Source organism: Silene latifolia, chromosome X (assembly GCF_048544455.1).
Source record: "Silene latifolia isolate original U9 population chromosome X, ASM4854445v1, whole genome shotgun sequence".
NCBI lineage: Eukaryota > Viridiplantae > Streptophyta > Magnoliopsida > Caryophyllales > Caryophyllaceae > Silene > Silene latifolia.
This window is the reverse complement of record NC_133537.1, coordinates 211,034,865-211,052,204: the sequence shown is the minus strand read 5'-3', so window position 1 is coordinate 211,052,204 and position 17,340 is coordinate 211,034,865. Positions and strand designations below refer to the sequence as shown.

Sequence of the window (17,340 nt, the reverse complement as noted above, 5' to 3'; positions counted from 1 at the left end):
TACCATTCAAAAACACCATAAAAAAAAATGGTTTTCGGATTGCCTTCTAAGACTTCTACCTCCAAACAATACTCAAAAATACATAGCAAAGCGGCGGATCAAAAATACAAAAGCTTGAGCAACATAACTACATACCTTTCGGAAATTTTATTATGAGCTAAAATTATATCTTCCTCCTGATTGGAATTAAGTTTTGCAGTAAGATAAGTAGAAAAGTTATGATTCATTTTTGCTAGATCTCTACAATAATGCACGAATTTTAAAACCATATTTTTACATCCAATTTTATGAAAATCATCAAAATAAATTTCGTAACCTGGCTCTGATACCACTTGTGGGAAATTATCCGTATGCATCCCTTTAAAATTAAAGATTATAACGATTTATAATGATGAATGCTAGTCATAAAATAAATTACATAAACAAAAGGGTGGAGAATTAAGAAATAAACTTTGGTCCTAGCTAATAAGGCCTATGAACAATATCGCAATGATATTCTCCTATCAGTTTCACCCAAGATGATATGAGATATGCCCTTGTTCTTTTGCTAGAATCGATCCCCGAATTTCAGTAAAAATTTAGGGTTTATCGTTTTTGTGTTTTGATGAGAGGCTAGGTTAGAAAATTAGGTTAGAAAAATTAATCCCTTTTCTTCCTCTTAAACCGTGAAAGAGGAAGAGAAATAGGGTTGTTTTTTTTCTTCCGATTTTTCGGCCCATATCCCGAATTAATAAGAGGAATATCCTCCTTATTTCGGTTTTCTTACCTACCCAAAATGAGGAGATTAAATCTTCTTATTTTGGTAGTATACAATATGTATATAAAGTGTATAATTATATTGTCATTTATTTATTCCGTATTAATCAGTCTACACACAACAGCTTGCAGTTAACTTATTAATGCCGGTCAGTAATAGTTTATTATGACAATATCGTATAATATATACTTTAATTATAAATATCACATATTTACAATTTGCTAATTAAATATAACCGATTACATTTAATTACGAATTAACATATTAATTCGTCCAAGCTAACATTATATACATTAATTAAATATAACTTATTATATTCAATTTACGAATTGACCGTTAATTCGTCTTAGCTAATATTATTTAATCGGCATTAAATAATCGTCTCATCAACACGGTGACTAACTGTTTAGTCATATAAGGCATCAATGTGATTACATTTCCATAACCACATCTCTCAAACACATCCTTTAGGTGTGACTTTTAGGGACCAGTTGATCACCGCCATCAGTATGATAATAACGTCAACCTTTCTAGCAAGCCAACCGTTATTAGGTAATCGTTAATCAACTGATAAAATACGAAGTATACCCTTGTGAACCTATAAGAGATTTATAAATGTTATCACACTAATTTGTGGAGGACACTAGCTCCAACAATGAATCCTTGCATTTTTTACCCATCACCTATCTTTTCAATGAGACTTGTAAGACATAAACCAACTCGAGTCTCATTAGACCATGCATATAGTTGAGTAGCGAAGATTAAGTCGACTTGTAGGTGTTGTACAATCTAATCGATTCGGCTCCGGGACCCAAACTTTCCTAGGATTGTAAGATATAAACCAACTCGATCCATCACAACAATAATTGCTTGCTTATAATTTGAGAATATGTTTGTATGATCAATTCCCATGAATCCCCTATGACCCCATGACACCCTAGTGCCTTTTATCAATTGTTTACACCCCTTTTTAATCATCTTGCTTGTTTACTTTTATTGCTATTTAGTTTAGTGATTTTCTACTTCAAACCCCAAATTGTGACACCCCCTAGACATCACTAGTGGCAATTGAAAATCTCATCTCAATTCCCGTCCCTTGGGATCCAACCTTTAATTACCTCTTTACTAATTGTAGAGTTGTTTGTGGAGTTATAAATTGTGTTTTGGTCTATTTGCTCCTAACGACAAGTACCGAAAACTAAACCTCCAAGTGAGTCCGACCAAAAAGTGGCGCCGTTGTCGGGGACGGCGTTAACTTGATTTAGATTTTCTTAAATTGTTATTAGTTGTGTCTTTCTATGCCTTGGGGAAGTAAAACTCCTCAAGGTTTGTTCTAATTATTTTCGAGTTGTTTGATATTTTGCATGTCTAGAAGATTACAAGGTAACTTGTTACCCTTTGATCGCGAAATTGAAAGGACTTTGACAAACAATAGAAGACTTTCTAGGACAACTTTGAGAGGTATTGGTGAGGTTGTAGATATTCAACCAACACTATTAAGTTCATCAACCCTTTTGCAAGAGAAGGTGAGGAGAACCCAACACTAAATCAACCCACAATGCCTAAATTTTCATCACATTCCTTACCCACCGAGGAGAACCTACCCAACGGTACTCCCACACCACAACATTTAACCGGAAATTTCATTGCCAAATCCGCATTTATCCAATTAGTCGAAAGAAGCCAATTTGGGGGGATGCCTAGTGAAGACCCTCACTCTCACATGGAGACTTTTCGTGACTATTGTGATGCGATTTCTCAAGCCGGTGTAACTCAAGACCAAATTCGATGGGTCTTATTTCCTTTTTCTCTAATTGGCACCGCAAAACAATGGTTGAAAGGCCTTGATAAGGCTACTCTCGGAATTGATTCTTGGAAGAAATTGGCTCTAGCTTTCTACAAAAAGTTCTATCCACCGGAAAAGACTAACATGCTAAGAGCTCAAATTACGGGCTTTAAGCAAAGAGATGAAGAATCTTTTTATGAAGCTTGGGAGCGATTCAAGGGAATTTCTCACTCATGTCCTCTGATGTGGGTGATGTCGTCGCTCATCCAATCAAACACATTTATAAAACTCAACATACAACTAGCTAGTGGTAAGTCGAGGTCGATCCATGGGACGGTGGTTACTCAAATTATTCAATCTAATTATGGTTATGCTTGGGGTTGTCACAATTATAATGGGTTGATGATTCTAAGCTAATAAAGGCAATAAACAAGCAACAAAAGGAAAGATGTAAACAATTGATTAAAAAGCACTAGGGTGTCATGGGATTATAGGGGAATCATGGGATATGATCATACAAACATGTTCTTCAAATTATAAGCAAGCAATTATTGTTGTGATGGATTGAGTTGGGTTATATCTTACAATCCTAGGAAAGTTTGGGTCCCGGAGCCGAATCGATTAGATTGTACAACACCTACAAGTCGACTTAATCTTCCCTACTCAACAACATGCATGGTCTAATGAGACTCGAGTTGGGTTATGTCTTACAAGTCTCATTGAAAAGATAGGAGATGATAGTAAATGCAAGGATTCATAGGCTTAGCATTTCATCAAATATAACATGTGCATGAGTTGAGATCAAAACAAGCAAGCAAATAAGATATGAAAGCATATTAATTTAAGCATGAATCATTCCCCATGTTGGTTTCCCCTAATCACCCATTAACCCTAGCTAAGAGACTACTCACTCATTATCATGTTGATCATGCTAGCAAGGTTGTCAATCATACTAACAATATGAAACATGATGAATAAATGAAAGTAATTAACAATAATTAAAAAGGGATTAAGAGATTATACCTACTAATGATTCCAATAACAAAGCAAGAATAATAGAAGTACTTGATGTTTGATTGAGAGGTTGTCAATCTCCCAATAATAACCCAAATAATCTTCAATTACCCAAAATAAAGGATGAACAAGAGAGAGATTAAGGAAATAAAACTTGGATTAAAACTTGATTAATACTTGATTACAATATTGAAAAGAGATTTTGATTGATATTAACTACACTAATTATTGATAAGAAGAACATGCTCCTCTAATTAGACTAATGGGGTATTTATAGTGAAAATTAGGGAGGATGCATTAGGGTTAACTAAGGGCTAAACTAGTAATTACACTTTTTAAGTTGAGCAAGGAGAAGCCGGTATTTTTGGAGAGAAGGGCTTCTCTTTTCGTAGCTTGAAGAATCTGGGCGTCCAAGGGTGAAGACGGGCTGATTTGTAGTTCACGTAGCAAGGAAAATCTCCCTGTCCAGGAATACGCCCGTCCCGAGCGAAATATGGACGTCCTGAGCCTCAACCCGAGCGGGTTGAAATTGACCCGAGCGGGTTCATCAGTATCCTGCTCCAGATGGACTTGACCCGCGCGGGTTGAGCTGCTATTCCCTTTCTTTTTGCTTTTAAGCCTAAGATTCCTCCATATACTCTTTATTTATTCTTCCTTGGTCATCATTCTTGCTTCCTCTTCATACTTAGTCCATCAAATATTGTCAATAAGCTTCCAAATATGCACGAAAGACGGGAATTTCCGCCTTATTATCTTCTTTCCTACAAAACATGTAAAATGCACTAGGAAAGCAAATAGGAAGGATTTGACGGATAAAATGGTCATGAAATGTTATAAAAGTATGCAAAATAGGCTCAATTAGGGGACTAAATGTGCGCAAATAATGTTCACATCAAATATCCCCAAACCGAACCTTTACTCGTCCCGAGTAAAGAGGTGACAAAAACTAGACCTTTATTTAAACTAACCTAATAATATAACCGATATGAGACAATTAGCGGGTCTCACTCCGCCCCTTCAACTCACAACAAGACAACCATGAGGTAGGATGCCTTTTTGCAAGGCAAGGTGGGGCTTGCCAAAATGGCGATACATCCAAACATTAAGCACACAAAATCAAGTAATGGATGCATCTACAAAAGAATAGCCACTTTCCTCATCTAAGTGGCGGAAATTATCTACAAGGGAAGCAATTCAAGGGTACACAATCCTTCATAGATGCAATTTCTTCAAACTACTAAGCCTAGAAGGATACCAATAAATCACCTCCAAATTGTGTCAAGCTAGGGTACCTTTGTCCTCAATCGTTAAATGCTTTTGTCAAGAGTAGACTCCCTATGGTGTTAGAAACACTGAAGGATCGCGGAATTCCCCCTCTTGCCTAGACAAGAAGAAGGGTCGTCTCCTCTCTACCATGCACAAAAATGGATAAGATGGATAAAGGGATCAATAGATATTTGAGTTTCATTTTGGGAGTTTGCTTTCATTGTTGTTTTCCCCCCCAATTTCTTGTGGCATATAACATTTGAGAACACTTTCTTTTTGCCATTTCTTTTTGATTTTTGGCTTTTCAATACTTGACAATTTTCAACTTTTCTTTGCATTTCTTTTTGAACATTTTCAAAGTCACCCCATATGTAGGGAGGGTGCCTTGTTTTTGAAGCTTTAGGAGTCTATTTTTGCTCCTCTTTTCTTTTGATGCATTTTGCAAACTTTCTTTCACTTTTCATTTCATTGAACTCAAATTGATTTCTTTTTGTGCCCATTCCCTTTGATGACAAAATGTATGGTAGAACATGGATGAATGATGGATGCATGGTTTCAAGGGTCACCTTGGAATAAACGGTAGCCAAGGAGTTATCACACCACAAGGTACTCTTGACTAGGCCTTAAACCATGGGTCAAAGGATACTAGCATGACACATCTTAGGGTGTTTTACAAGTATTCTAACAAGCAAAGTCTTAAGAAGAAAAAGCATCTACTAGGGCCTATATACACTTGTCAAGCTTCCCAAGTAGACGGTTTCGCAAAATTTTCTAACATGCAAACTACATGCCATGATGCAACTAGCATATATACATCCTAATGCATATGCTTCTACCAACTAATATGCCATATAAACTAAATGCAAGTCTTAAGTTCACATTGTTTTTACCGCATCAATCAAAATAAAGCCACATAGTCATTAACATAAAGAGGAAAAAGGAGATTGGAAAGATCATACCATGCGGTCTTCAATATCCTCATGTCTCGGATGTGGCGTAGTCAATCAATGTGAAAAAGGATGAACAAACACAATATATACAAAACAATATATACAAGTCTACACTACAAAGGAAATGAACATGTTTTTGATTTTTTTTTCAATTTTTCAAATTTTTATGGTTTTTTGTTTTTATGAAATTAAAAGACATGTTTTTGTATTTTTCGAAATTTTTCAATTTTTATGCATTTTTGGAATATAAATTCCCATCCCCCTCTTTATTTTGGACATTGTCCTCAATGTACATGTAGGAGTAGGAATGAAAAAGAAATACATGTTTTTGGATTTTTGATTTTTTTGGAATAAAGTACAAATGCAATGATATGGTATGAATGAATGCATGCTCTAACTAAATGCAATTCTATATGACATATATAACAAATGAATGCAATCTAAACTATGCTATATGATGCATGATAAATGCTTAAGTCACCTATGATCAAACCTCCCCAAACCGATTTAAGCACTATTTCTAGTGTAGAAAAGAATAGGATTGGTCATTAGTGACTATGCATGAATTCTAGTCTATATGCAACTATCTACATGAATTATATTACAATGCAACTATATTATATGAACTAACTAATGTAGATGCAATATGAAATATAATACAAATGCATGCAAAAGCTACACTAGATGCAATATATATACAAAAGAGAGAGAGAAGGATGGGTATCATACAAATGGAAGTGGTGAATTAGGCCTCTTTCACTCATCATCCTCATCTTGATCATAGCCATAACGATGAGAACTTCCGGCTTGATCATGTCCGGGTGCTTGGCCCTAATATCCTCCTTGGTCAAATCCTCCCTCTTGACCCGAGTACCCTCCGCCTTGGCTAGAATGCCCTCCGTCTCCTCGACCCCAAGCTTGGTCCCCATAATTTGGGAACAAGAGCTCCGGTTGTGCCCAAGAGGGTTTAGGACAATCGGGGTCAATATACCCTTGTTGAGCCATGTTATAGTATTGGGGGTAGAGGGCCAAGTAGTTGTCTTCCCTCCCTTTATGCACCCCAAGGTCCACTCTATTCATGAGTGCCATCAAATCATTAATACCCGGGGTATTGGGGATTGCCGGTTGAAATTCGGTATAAGGAGTAGGGTATGGCGGGATAGGCACGTAGGAAGGTGGGCGAAAAGGTGCACCCGGCCCTCCACGAGGTGGTTGACGGTGTGGCTCTTCCCTTTGAGGGGGATTATCAAGAATTTGGATTTCAAGGAGGTAGCTTGGTGGAGGAGAGTATGGACTCAATCGTGGGTCAATGCCCGGTATCTTCCATCCCTCAAGGACCATTGAGGTGCATCCCTTGGTGTGCCACTCCACACTCCCATCTCGAGTGTAGTTGCACCATCGGTGACTGTGGAAGATGGTATGCTCATCAATCAAGGTCCTCCCTTCAAGAGGAATATAGGTTCCTCGGGCATTGAACCCGGGACAAAGGTGTTTAGCCAAAATTGTAATTAGACCTCCCATCACGAAGGTTTTAAGTTGAGATGTCCCTCCCATTGATGCATCCGGCTACAAAGCGTTCGGTGAATCGAATCACCGGATGTTGGATAGCAAATGTATAGCAACGCTTTATATGGGTAAAGTCCCTCCCGGAGATAGCTTTCCAAAGAAAATCCACATTAAAATTATCGGGCTTTTCGGTATAGTCGGTGGGTACTTCAAGACCGAAAACATAGGCAAATTCCTCAAGAGAAAGAACATGGTCTAGGTTGCATAACCTAAACTCCATGCCTACATTGTTGTGGGTATCCGCTACAATGCGAAGGCTACTCAAGAATTCAAGTGTGAGACTAAGGTAAGTCTCTTCATGGGCATGGAAAAAGCTCCCAATGCCAAGGCCGTTAAAGAACATCTCGGTAGGGTACCTTATCTTAAGGATTTCCAACACCCTAGTATCAACAAATTGAGTAGGTTCATACTTCTTACCTAGGAGTTCGACGAATTTTTCGCGGTGTTCGTCAGATAGGAAGATCACTTCTTGGAAGTTATTGAGTTGCTCAATGCCTCCTCTCATGAAAGGTCGGGTGTTCCTTGGTAGTATTATCTCTCGCGGTGTTGAAGAGCTTGATCCCTTGCGCTTCTTCCCGAATGATTCAATCAATTTCTTGGCCTTTCCTTTGGTGCTCATATTGGTGATGGGGGTGTTTTTGAGGATTGGAGGGTGATTTTGAGGGTAGAGATGAGTGTTCTAGGGTTTGGTAAGGTGAGGAAATGAGGGAGAAGGGGGGTGATTATATAGAAGGAGTAGGGAATCCGAGCGGATAAGATTGGGTCGAATCCGTTTTATCCGTAAAAACAGTACAATCCGAGCGGATTTAAGACGGGACGGGCGGATTGTCGAGAAAGAAGACGGGCGTCTTTGGTAGAATCCGCACGGATTCAAGGACAGAGAATTTCTTTGGTTGGGAAGCAGGGAAAAGACGGGCGGATTTTCTTCAGGACGCACGGCTTGATCGGGACGGGCGGATTTTCTATAATCCGCACGGATTTTGACACAGTTCAAAATCTTGCTTCTGGATGACACACGGGACGGGCGTCTCGTGAAGAAGACGGATGGATTGTCTGGGACGGGCGGATTTTCTAGAATCCGCACGGATTCTTCAGCAGTTTCAACTTTTTCTTTCCCGCGGGCCCTGGACGGGCGGATTTTCTAGAATCCGGGCGTCTTCTTCTTCTCTCCTTCTCCTTCTTTCTTTTTGATGACGCAACATACCCCTTTTTCACTGATTTTCTCTTTTTCCTTATCTTTTCTGAAATTTGCTCATAAAACATGTAAGATGACTCTCTCTCTCTCTCTCTCTTCTCTCTCATGCAAGAAGTTAAATGCAAATGTAAATGTACAATTTGTATACAAAGAAAAAGGGTTCAAGAAATATCTTACAAACGGTGGTTTTTGAGGTAGGACTCCACCAAACTAGTTCAATTTGTAGAGACTCTTATCCATAGAGCTCAAAGCTCTCAATAAAAGATCAAAAGCTTGTAAACAAGCTCCAAATAAGCACAAGTATGGTTTGCTTAACTTCAAGACGAAGCTTGGCCAAAGGAATTTGTCATTCATTCTTGTTTTCTTCCTCTTCTTGGCACTTGGATATTCACGATGCTTCAAACCAATTAGCCCATGATTCAATTCATCACTAAGTATGAAGTATGGTTTATTTTCGTCCGGAGACTTCCACTTACCACCTTCTCTTTCACTTTCGGTGATGATGATAGCATTTGAATTTATCAATCCTTCATGAGTAGAAGGAGAATCCTTATGACCTTGATGACCGAGTTCCTTGGAAGTGGACATTGTGGGTACCAAATTTCCACAAGTAGCTTCACGTGCAAGTTTCTCTTTGAGCTTTGCCACCAAGTAGCTTTTGTATGATGCCTTGACCTTTTGAAGAAGGTCCACCATATCCTCTCCAACAATCATTGGCTCCATGGTAGGGGCCAAGTAGTCTTCATGGGAAATGGGGAAAAGGAATTCATCTTCTTCATGGAAGCATACCTCAAACTTCTCAAGGATGGGCTCCTCAAGTAAGGCAATCTCACAACTCCATTCCTCTTCTTCATTGCAAGACACATATACCGCATAAGCTTCTTCCATAGGCTTGTCATCATCGCTATCTCCATATGAATCATAGATGGGGGCTTCACTCCTCTTCATTAATTCTTTATCCAACACCTCAATGTTCACATCAAATGATACACCCTCATACTCACAAAGGCTAAGAGTATTTGGCTTACTCAACCTCGTGTCTTCATCATCAAATACCACACTTTCATACTCACAAGAGCCCAAAGAGGTTGGCTCTTCCCACTTCTCATCAAAGGTAACTCCTTCAAACTCACATTCATGGTCAATGTCCAAGGAGTGGTGGGGGGTTGTTTCTTGGGATTCTCTCATTTGGGCAATTTGAATCTCCAACTCCTCTCTTTGGATAACAATGTCTTTAAGAACATTATCTTCTTTTCGGCTCTCTTCTAGCATTTGTTTGAAGAAGTTTTGTTGATCTCCCATCATTTGGAGAATCATGTTTTGAATGGGTTCATCTTTTTGTTGTGGGTAGGTGTGAAAGTGGTTGTATTGTGGCAATTGAAGTTCATTGTGAAATGGGTACTGGGAGAGTGGTTGATGTTGATATTGGGTGTGATAGTGGTTGTGGTGTGAAAAATTGGGGTAGTGGTTAGGATTTTCGTTGTACAAATAATAAGGTAGGTTTGTGTTGACTTGCTCCTCAAACTCCCCATACCTATAGTTATACTCAAAAGATCTACCACATACTCCATTTGTCAAGTCTTGCATCATCATGGTTAAGAAAAGTAAATAACTACAAGCATGGAAACTACACAAAAACGGTAAGAATGATCCTTGAGGAACAAGTTCCTCAAGGTGAAAGCACAATTAAAATAGACAAACAAGTAAGAACTTAATCACATAGCACCATCCCCGGCAACGGCGCCATTTTTGATGTGGGTGATGTCGTCGCTCATCCAATCAAACACATTTATAAAACTCAACATACAACTAGCTAGTGGTAAGTCGAGGTCGATCCATGGGACGGTGGTTACTCAAATTATTCAATCTAATTATGGTTATGCTTGGGGTTGTCACAATTATAATGGGTTGATGATTCTAAGCTAATAAAGGCAATAAACAAGCAACAAAAGGAAAGATGTAAACAATTGATTAAAAAGCACTAGGGTGTCATGGGATTATAGGGGAATCATGGGATATGATCATACAAACATGTTCTTCAAATTATAAGCAAGCAATTATTGTTGTGATGGATTGAGTTGGGTTATATCTTACAATCCTAGGAAAGTTTGGGTCCCGGAGCCGAATCGATTAGATTGTACAACACCTACAAGTCGACTTAATCTTCCCTACTCAACAACATGCATGGTCTAATGAGACTCGAGTTGGGTTATGTCTTACAAGTCTCATTGAAAAGATAGGAGATGATAGTAAATGCAAGGATTCATAGGCTTAGCATTTCATCAAATATAACATGTGCATGAGTTGAGATCAAAACAAGCAAGCAAATAAGATATGAAAGCATATTAATTTAAGCATGAATCATTCCCCATATTGGTTTCCCCTAATCACCCATTAACCCTAGCTAAGAGACTACTCACTCATTATCATGTTGATCATGCTAGCAAGGTTGTCAATCATACCAACAATATGAAACATGATGAATAAATGAAAGTAATTAACAATAATTAAAAAGGGATTAAGAGATTATACCAACTAATGATTCCAATAACAAAGCAAGAATAATAGAAGTACTTGATGTTTGATTGAGAGGTTGTCAATCTCCCAATAATAACCCAAATAATCTTCAATTACCCAAAATAAAGGATGAACAAGAGAGAGATTAAGGAAATAAAACTTGGATTAAAACTTGATTAATACTTGATTACAATATTGAAAAGAGATTTTGATTGATATTAACTACATTAATTATTGATAAGAAGAACATGCTCCACTAATTAGACTAATGGGGTATTTATAGTGAAAATTAGGGAGGATGCATTAGAGTTAACTAAGGGCTAAACTAGTAATTACACTTTTTAAGTTGAGCAAGGAGAAGCCGGTATTTTTGGAGAGAAGGGCTTCTCTTTTCGTAGCTTGAAGAATCTGGGCGTCCAAGGGTGAAGACGGGCTGATTTGTAGTTCACGTAGCAAGGAAAATCTCCCTGTCCAGGAATACGCCCGTCCCGAGCGAAATATGGACGTCCTGAGCCTCAACCCGAGCGGGTTGAAATTGACCCGAGCGGGTTCATCAGTATCCTGCTCCAGATGGACTTGACCCGCGCGGGTTGAGCTGCTATTCCCTTTCTTTTTGCTTTTAAGCCTAAGATTCCTCCATATACTCTTTATTTATTCTTCCTTGGTCATCATTCTTGCTTCCTCTTCATACTTAGTCCATCAAATATCGTCAATAAGCTTCCAAATATGCACGAAAGACGGGAATTTCCGCCTTATTATCTTCTTTCCTACAAAACATGTAAAATGCACTAGGAAAGCAAATAGGAAGGATTTGACGGATAAAATGGTCATGAAATTTTATAAAAGTATGCAAAATAGGCTCAATTAGGGGACTAAATGTGCGCAAATAATGTTCACATCATCCTCATCATGGATTTAGCGAGTGGTTCTTGGTACAACAATATTGGAACGGTCTTTATGAAGACTCAAGAAACATTCTCAACATGGGATCAAATGGAATGTTCACCGAAGTTGATAACAATCAAACTTGGAACAAGATTGAGGAAATGGCGGTCCATAATTCACAATATAGTAGACCTCGCAAGGCTACTAGAGGAGGAAAGCATGAAGTGGACTCTATTACTCAATCGGTTGCTCAACTTAGTGCTCACATTGATACCATCAATTTGAAGTTCGAAAAAGCTATGGCTAGACTTGAGGAAGCCTGAAAATCACCAAAGCAACATGTTAATGCCATGACGGCATCTTCATCAATCCCAAATGGGATATGTGAGAATTGTGGAACTTTGGGACATGACCAAAGTGAATGTAGGGGGAACAAATGAACAAGTAAATGCTTTTCAAGCATACAAGAGTGGTACCCTTATTCCAACTATTACAATGAAAACACAAAATTCCACCCAAATCTCTCATACAAAAGCCAAAATGTTCAAAACCCTCAGCCAACATACACCCCACCTCCCATGAGAAACCAAAATCAAAGACCCTTTTACAACCAAAACCAAGGTTACCAAAATCAAACTCCATACAATCAACAAAATGACCAAGGTTTTGATGTTCAAAAAGCGGTCCTCCAAATGCAAAAGAATCAACAAGAGTTTTTCACTCAAATGCAAAAGGATAGTCAAGCAAAGGAAATCACCATCAACAACATCCTAGCCCACACCAAAATGTTGGAAACCCAATTGACTCAACTAGCATCTTCAAGCTCACAAAGACAAAAGGGGTAATTACCACCTCAAAGTAACCCCCCAAGACATGAAACGGTTAGTGCCCTTCACTTGAGAAGTGGTACGAGGTATGAAGCACCGAAGAAGAAAGTTGAGGATGAAGCTGTGGAAGCTAGTGATAAAGAAGAAGTTGTGCAAAACTCAAAGGATAGAAAACCATCAAAAGAAGAAATTTCAAAGAAAAATGAAGACAAGGCCAAGGAGAAGGAGCCCATTGTGATTAGACTTACTTTTCCGAGTCGTCAAGCCAAGCCCAAATTTGATGACCAACTTGGAAAATTTATGGAGATTGTGAAGAATTTGGAAGTCTCGATTCCTTTCACGGAATTAATGAAGACAAGGCCAAGGAGAAGGAGCCCATTGTGATTAGACTTACTTTTCCGAGTCGTCAAGCCAAGCCCAAATTTGATGACCAACTTGGAAAATTTATGGAGATTGTGAAGAATTTGGAAGTCTCGATTCCTTTCACGGAATTAATCAATCACTTGCCGGCCTATGAAAAGTACATGAAAGACATCCTTATGAAGAATAAGTCGATCCGGAAGCTTGAGACTATCTCTTTCACTAAGGTGAGTAGTGCAATACTTCAAGGGAGTTCACCCCCAAAACTTAAAGATCCGGGAAGCTTCTCAATACCGTGTACCATTGGCGACACCACGATCAACAAAGCCTTATGTGATCTAGGGGCTAGTGTAAGTGTTATGCCGTACTCGGTGAGTAAAAGGTTAGGGATGGGAGAGCTTAAATGCACCAATATCACACTCCAAATGGCCGATAGATCGACAAAGACACCATTGGGGATATGGGAAGATGTTCCTGTAAGAGTTGGGAAATTTTTCATCCCGGTGGACTTTGTCATTGTTGACATGGAAGAAGACTCCAACATTCCAATCATTCTAGGTAGACCTTTCTTACACATCGCGGGTGCGGTGATAGATGTAAAGCATGGAGAGCTCACTCTAGAAGTGGGAGATGAAAGCATAACTTTCAATCTTGACAAGACCATGAGAGCTCCCCGTTTGCATGAACCATGTTTTATGGTTGATCATTATAGCCGGAAGGATGATAGGAAGAAGTCGGAACTCCAATGGAAGAAGAAAGTCGATGATGCTCCATTTAAAGAGCAAGGAAATTGTAACAAAGAGAGCTTGGAAAGCTCACCAAAGTCAAGCAATGAAGAAGATGGCCTCATTGGCCAAGACAAGAAAGTGGGAGAGTTGTCTCTATCAACTCAAGAAATCTTTAGTGACCAAGTAGATGAAGTTTGTGGTCTATGGGACTATGAGTTTGAAGGGATTTTCAGTCCCTACATTGGTAATGATATCGATAAAGATCAACACGAAGGACAACAAGTGCAAAGATCTATTAAGGATCTTTATCATGACAATGAACAAGCTTTTGACTACTTCTTCAAGGTGTTGAGTAACATCAACAACACCTTGGACATGCCCCCATGACATCTCACTAAGGATAAGAGTTTGGTGGAGTCCTCTCCAAACCACCATTTGTAAATATTTCTAACTCCCTAACTTGCATTTTAATTCTAACATTGCATTTTTGTCATTTTTGGATTTTTATGCTTTGATCAAGATATTTATCATTTTTGAGAGAAGTGAGGGAGGGACTAATGATTTTATTGATGTGTAGTGCTTTAGCTTAGTGTGGGGATAGCAATTGCCTAGGCTATTCATGCCTTAGTAGTGCCCCTATAAGGAAGAACATGGGATTTGAAGAATGAAAATGACACGGGATATGCAAGTGCACGGATGGAACTGAATCCGGGTATACTAGGAGGAATCCGAGCGTCCTTATGGGTAATCCGCTCGTCTTATGGGAATCCGAGTGTCTATGGCAGAATCCGTCCATCCAAATGAGCTGCAAAATTGAAAATTTTGGTCTGTTAGAGAATCCGAGAGTCCCAGCTGAGAAGACGCTCGTCTGAAAGAATTCGCTCGTCTTTGTAAGAAGACGCTCGTCTTTTAACTTGTGCAGATTGAGAAAATTCGCTGTAACAGAATCCGCTCGTCTCTAAAGGAATCCGCTCGTCCTGAATTGCAGAAATCCGCCCGTCTTCACTGAAAGACGCTCGTCTTTAGGCGAGATTTCCTGAACCCAAATTAGGCAGAATCCGAGCGTCCCGACAGGAATCCGCTCGTTTTCCCTCTGCAGATGTGAAATTTCGGGTGTTTTAAATACCCCTTCCCACATTCATTCATTCACTCATACATTCAAAACACTACCCATAAACCGCAAAACCCTCATCCTCTCCATCACCAAAAACAAGATTTCCTCAACCAAATTCAACAAAATCAAATCCAAACTTCCTTACAACAACAATTAATCACTCCTTTTCCAACAATAATCAAACCAAGCACCAAAATCTTCAACCTTTGAGTCGATTTTTGAAATACAAAGGCAAATCCTTTCATCTTAAAATCGATTTGGGTATAATTGGAAATTGAAGATTTTCAATCTTTTCTTGGTATAATCATTAATGGCAAGAACAAAAGGGTCAACAAAGGCACTCAAGGCAAAGGTACTCTCAAAAAGGCAACAATGCCTTCAAGCAAAGAAAGCTTCAATGGCTATGGTGGTTGCTAATGCAAACTTGGAAGTTCAACAACAACAAGATCCTCCCTTGGAAGCAACAACAACAACAACTCCGGAAATTGCTCAATTACCCAACTATCCGGAGGTAATTTTCATTTCTAACTCCCATAGGGATACATTGGCCAAGTATGCTAAGAAAGCCATTCTACCCACCAAATTCATATGTGAAGATGCCTTGAACAAATTGGGTGTCCTTGAACAAACAAAAGCCTTCTTTGAAGTCATGGGCTTGGAAAAATTGTTTACTACAAGAGAATTGACATACCCCTCCCTTACCTTGGAATTCTTGAGTTCATTGAAAGTGACTAAGGTAGAGACTAGAACATATATCGAGTTTCGCCTTGCCAATGTGAATAGGCGCATCACCTTTAATGTTTTGAGTAAAGCATTAGGTCTTAGTGATACACCATACTATCATAAGATGCCCGAAAAATATGACCCCGCTCCTCTTTGGGAGGAGATTTCCGGGAAGAAATTTGTGAGCTTTCATGCTTGTCGCGCTCTATTAGTCCACCATCCGGGCATTAGAGTGTGGCACAAGGTCATCGGGAATACTATAATTGCAAGAAAAGACACTAATCACTTTACAAAGCTCGATTTTGTTCTACTTGAGTCGGCCTTAAATGTTGGAAGGGAATTCACTAAGCCTTATAATGCTCTAAGGCTTTTGGTGGAAATATGGCTCAATGTTGATTGTGGTAAGGAAGGAACCGCTTTTATCGTAAATTGAGGTCTAGTTACTCTCTTGGCCAAGTACTTTAACGCCAATTTTAACAAGGATAACACCTATGTGGCGATCAAAGGGGGTCATCTCATTGACATGGATGCCATGATTAACAAGTACAAGTGGGTCAAGCACAACTTTCTTGACACCAACTATGGGTGGCTCACCAATGATGCTAGATCTTTCACTTTGCCTTCCAAGATATGCCGCTTGAGTGCTCATCGAACAAACTACCTACTTCCACTTTCAAAGGGCGCTGAGTACATCATCCGTCAACAAAGGGGCGATATTGAAGAGCCCTCCTCCTCCATTGTCACACCACCCTATCCATTCAAATATCAAGAATTCAAACCCCAAAGATGTTGAAGTGGGCAATGACTACATGACTCTACTTATGCAAGAGATGCATAAACAAGCTTACAATGATCGAGTAGATGCATACTTGGCCCAATATCCACCGCTCCTTCATTTAGCTAGGCAAGGACTACTTGATCCTTCATGTCCTTTGCCTAGTTGGGCGGATAGGGAAGTCTTCTTTACAAGCACATCTAGGGGTGAAAGACCGGGTGAAGATGAGAATGTCAATGATGAGGTTGATGATGATGAGGGTGTTGGTGAAGAGGTAGATGATGAAGGAAGTGAGCAAGGAATTGAGCAAGGAAGTGAAGAGGGAAGTGGTGATGAGTCCGCTTCTATGGATGAAAATGATGACAATGATGATATGGTGGAGGACTAGCAAGCTTTGGAGGCTCCTACCCTCTTGAGGTTTGTCTACTTCTTTCTTTGTTTTATTTATTTTTATCTTGTTCATAGTTGGAGAGTCCTAGCAACATGAGGACTAACACCTCAGCCCCATTGAGGTGTTCTTCTTTTATTGTTCCCGTTTGGAAAATCCAAAATGACAATATATAGTTTCATGCATTGCATCTTGTGTGCATGAACTACCCCATAATTCAAGACATTAGAAATAATGTCTATCTCGGTTTGGGGAAGTACACGCATACGCAATGGGAGGTAATCTAAATTACGCTATCCGTCATAAACAAAAACCCATGCATCATGTAGTGTAGATTAGTATAACTTGCATTTAGTATAGAATTCATGCATCATGCTTGCATAATTTCCTATCATTTTGGCCATTGAGGACAATGCCCATATTAGTGTGGGGATGGGAAATTCTAACTTAACTTTTATTCAAAAACCCAAAAAAATCAAAAAGTTTCGA

The 17,340-nt window shown here is 39.1% G+C and overlaps 1 non-coding gene across 1 annotated transcript; it reads right to left on the bottom strand.

Annotated features, from left to right (window-relative positions):
- Window positions 1-2,687: 2,687 nt before the first annotated feature.
- Window positions 2,688-2,790, bottom strand: LOC141624765 (small nucleolar RNA R71). Its single transcript, XR_012534570.1, has one exon. It is a non-coding gene; the product is annotated as a small nucleolar RNA R71 (small nucleolar RNA).
- Between the last annotated feature and the right edge of the window lie 14,550 nt (window positions 2,791-17,340).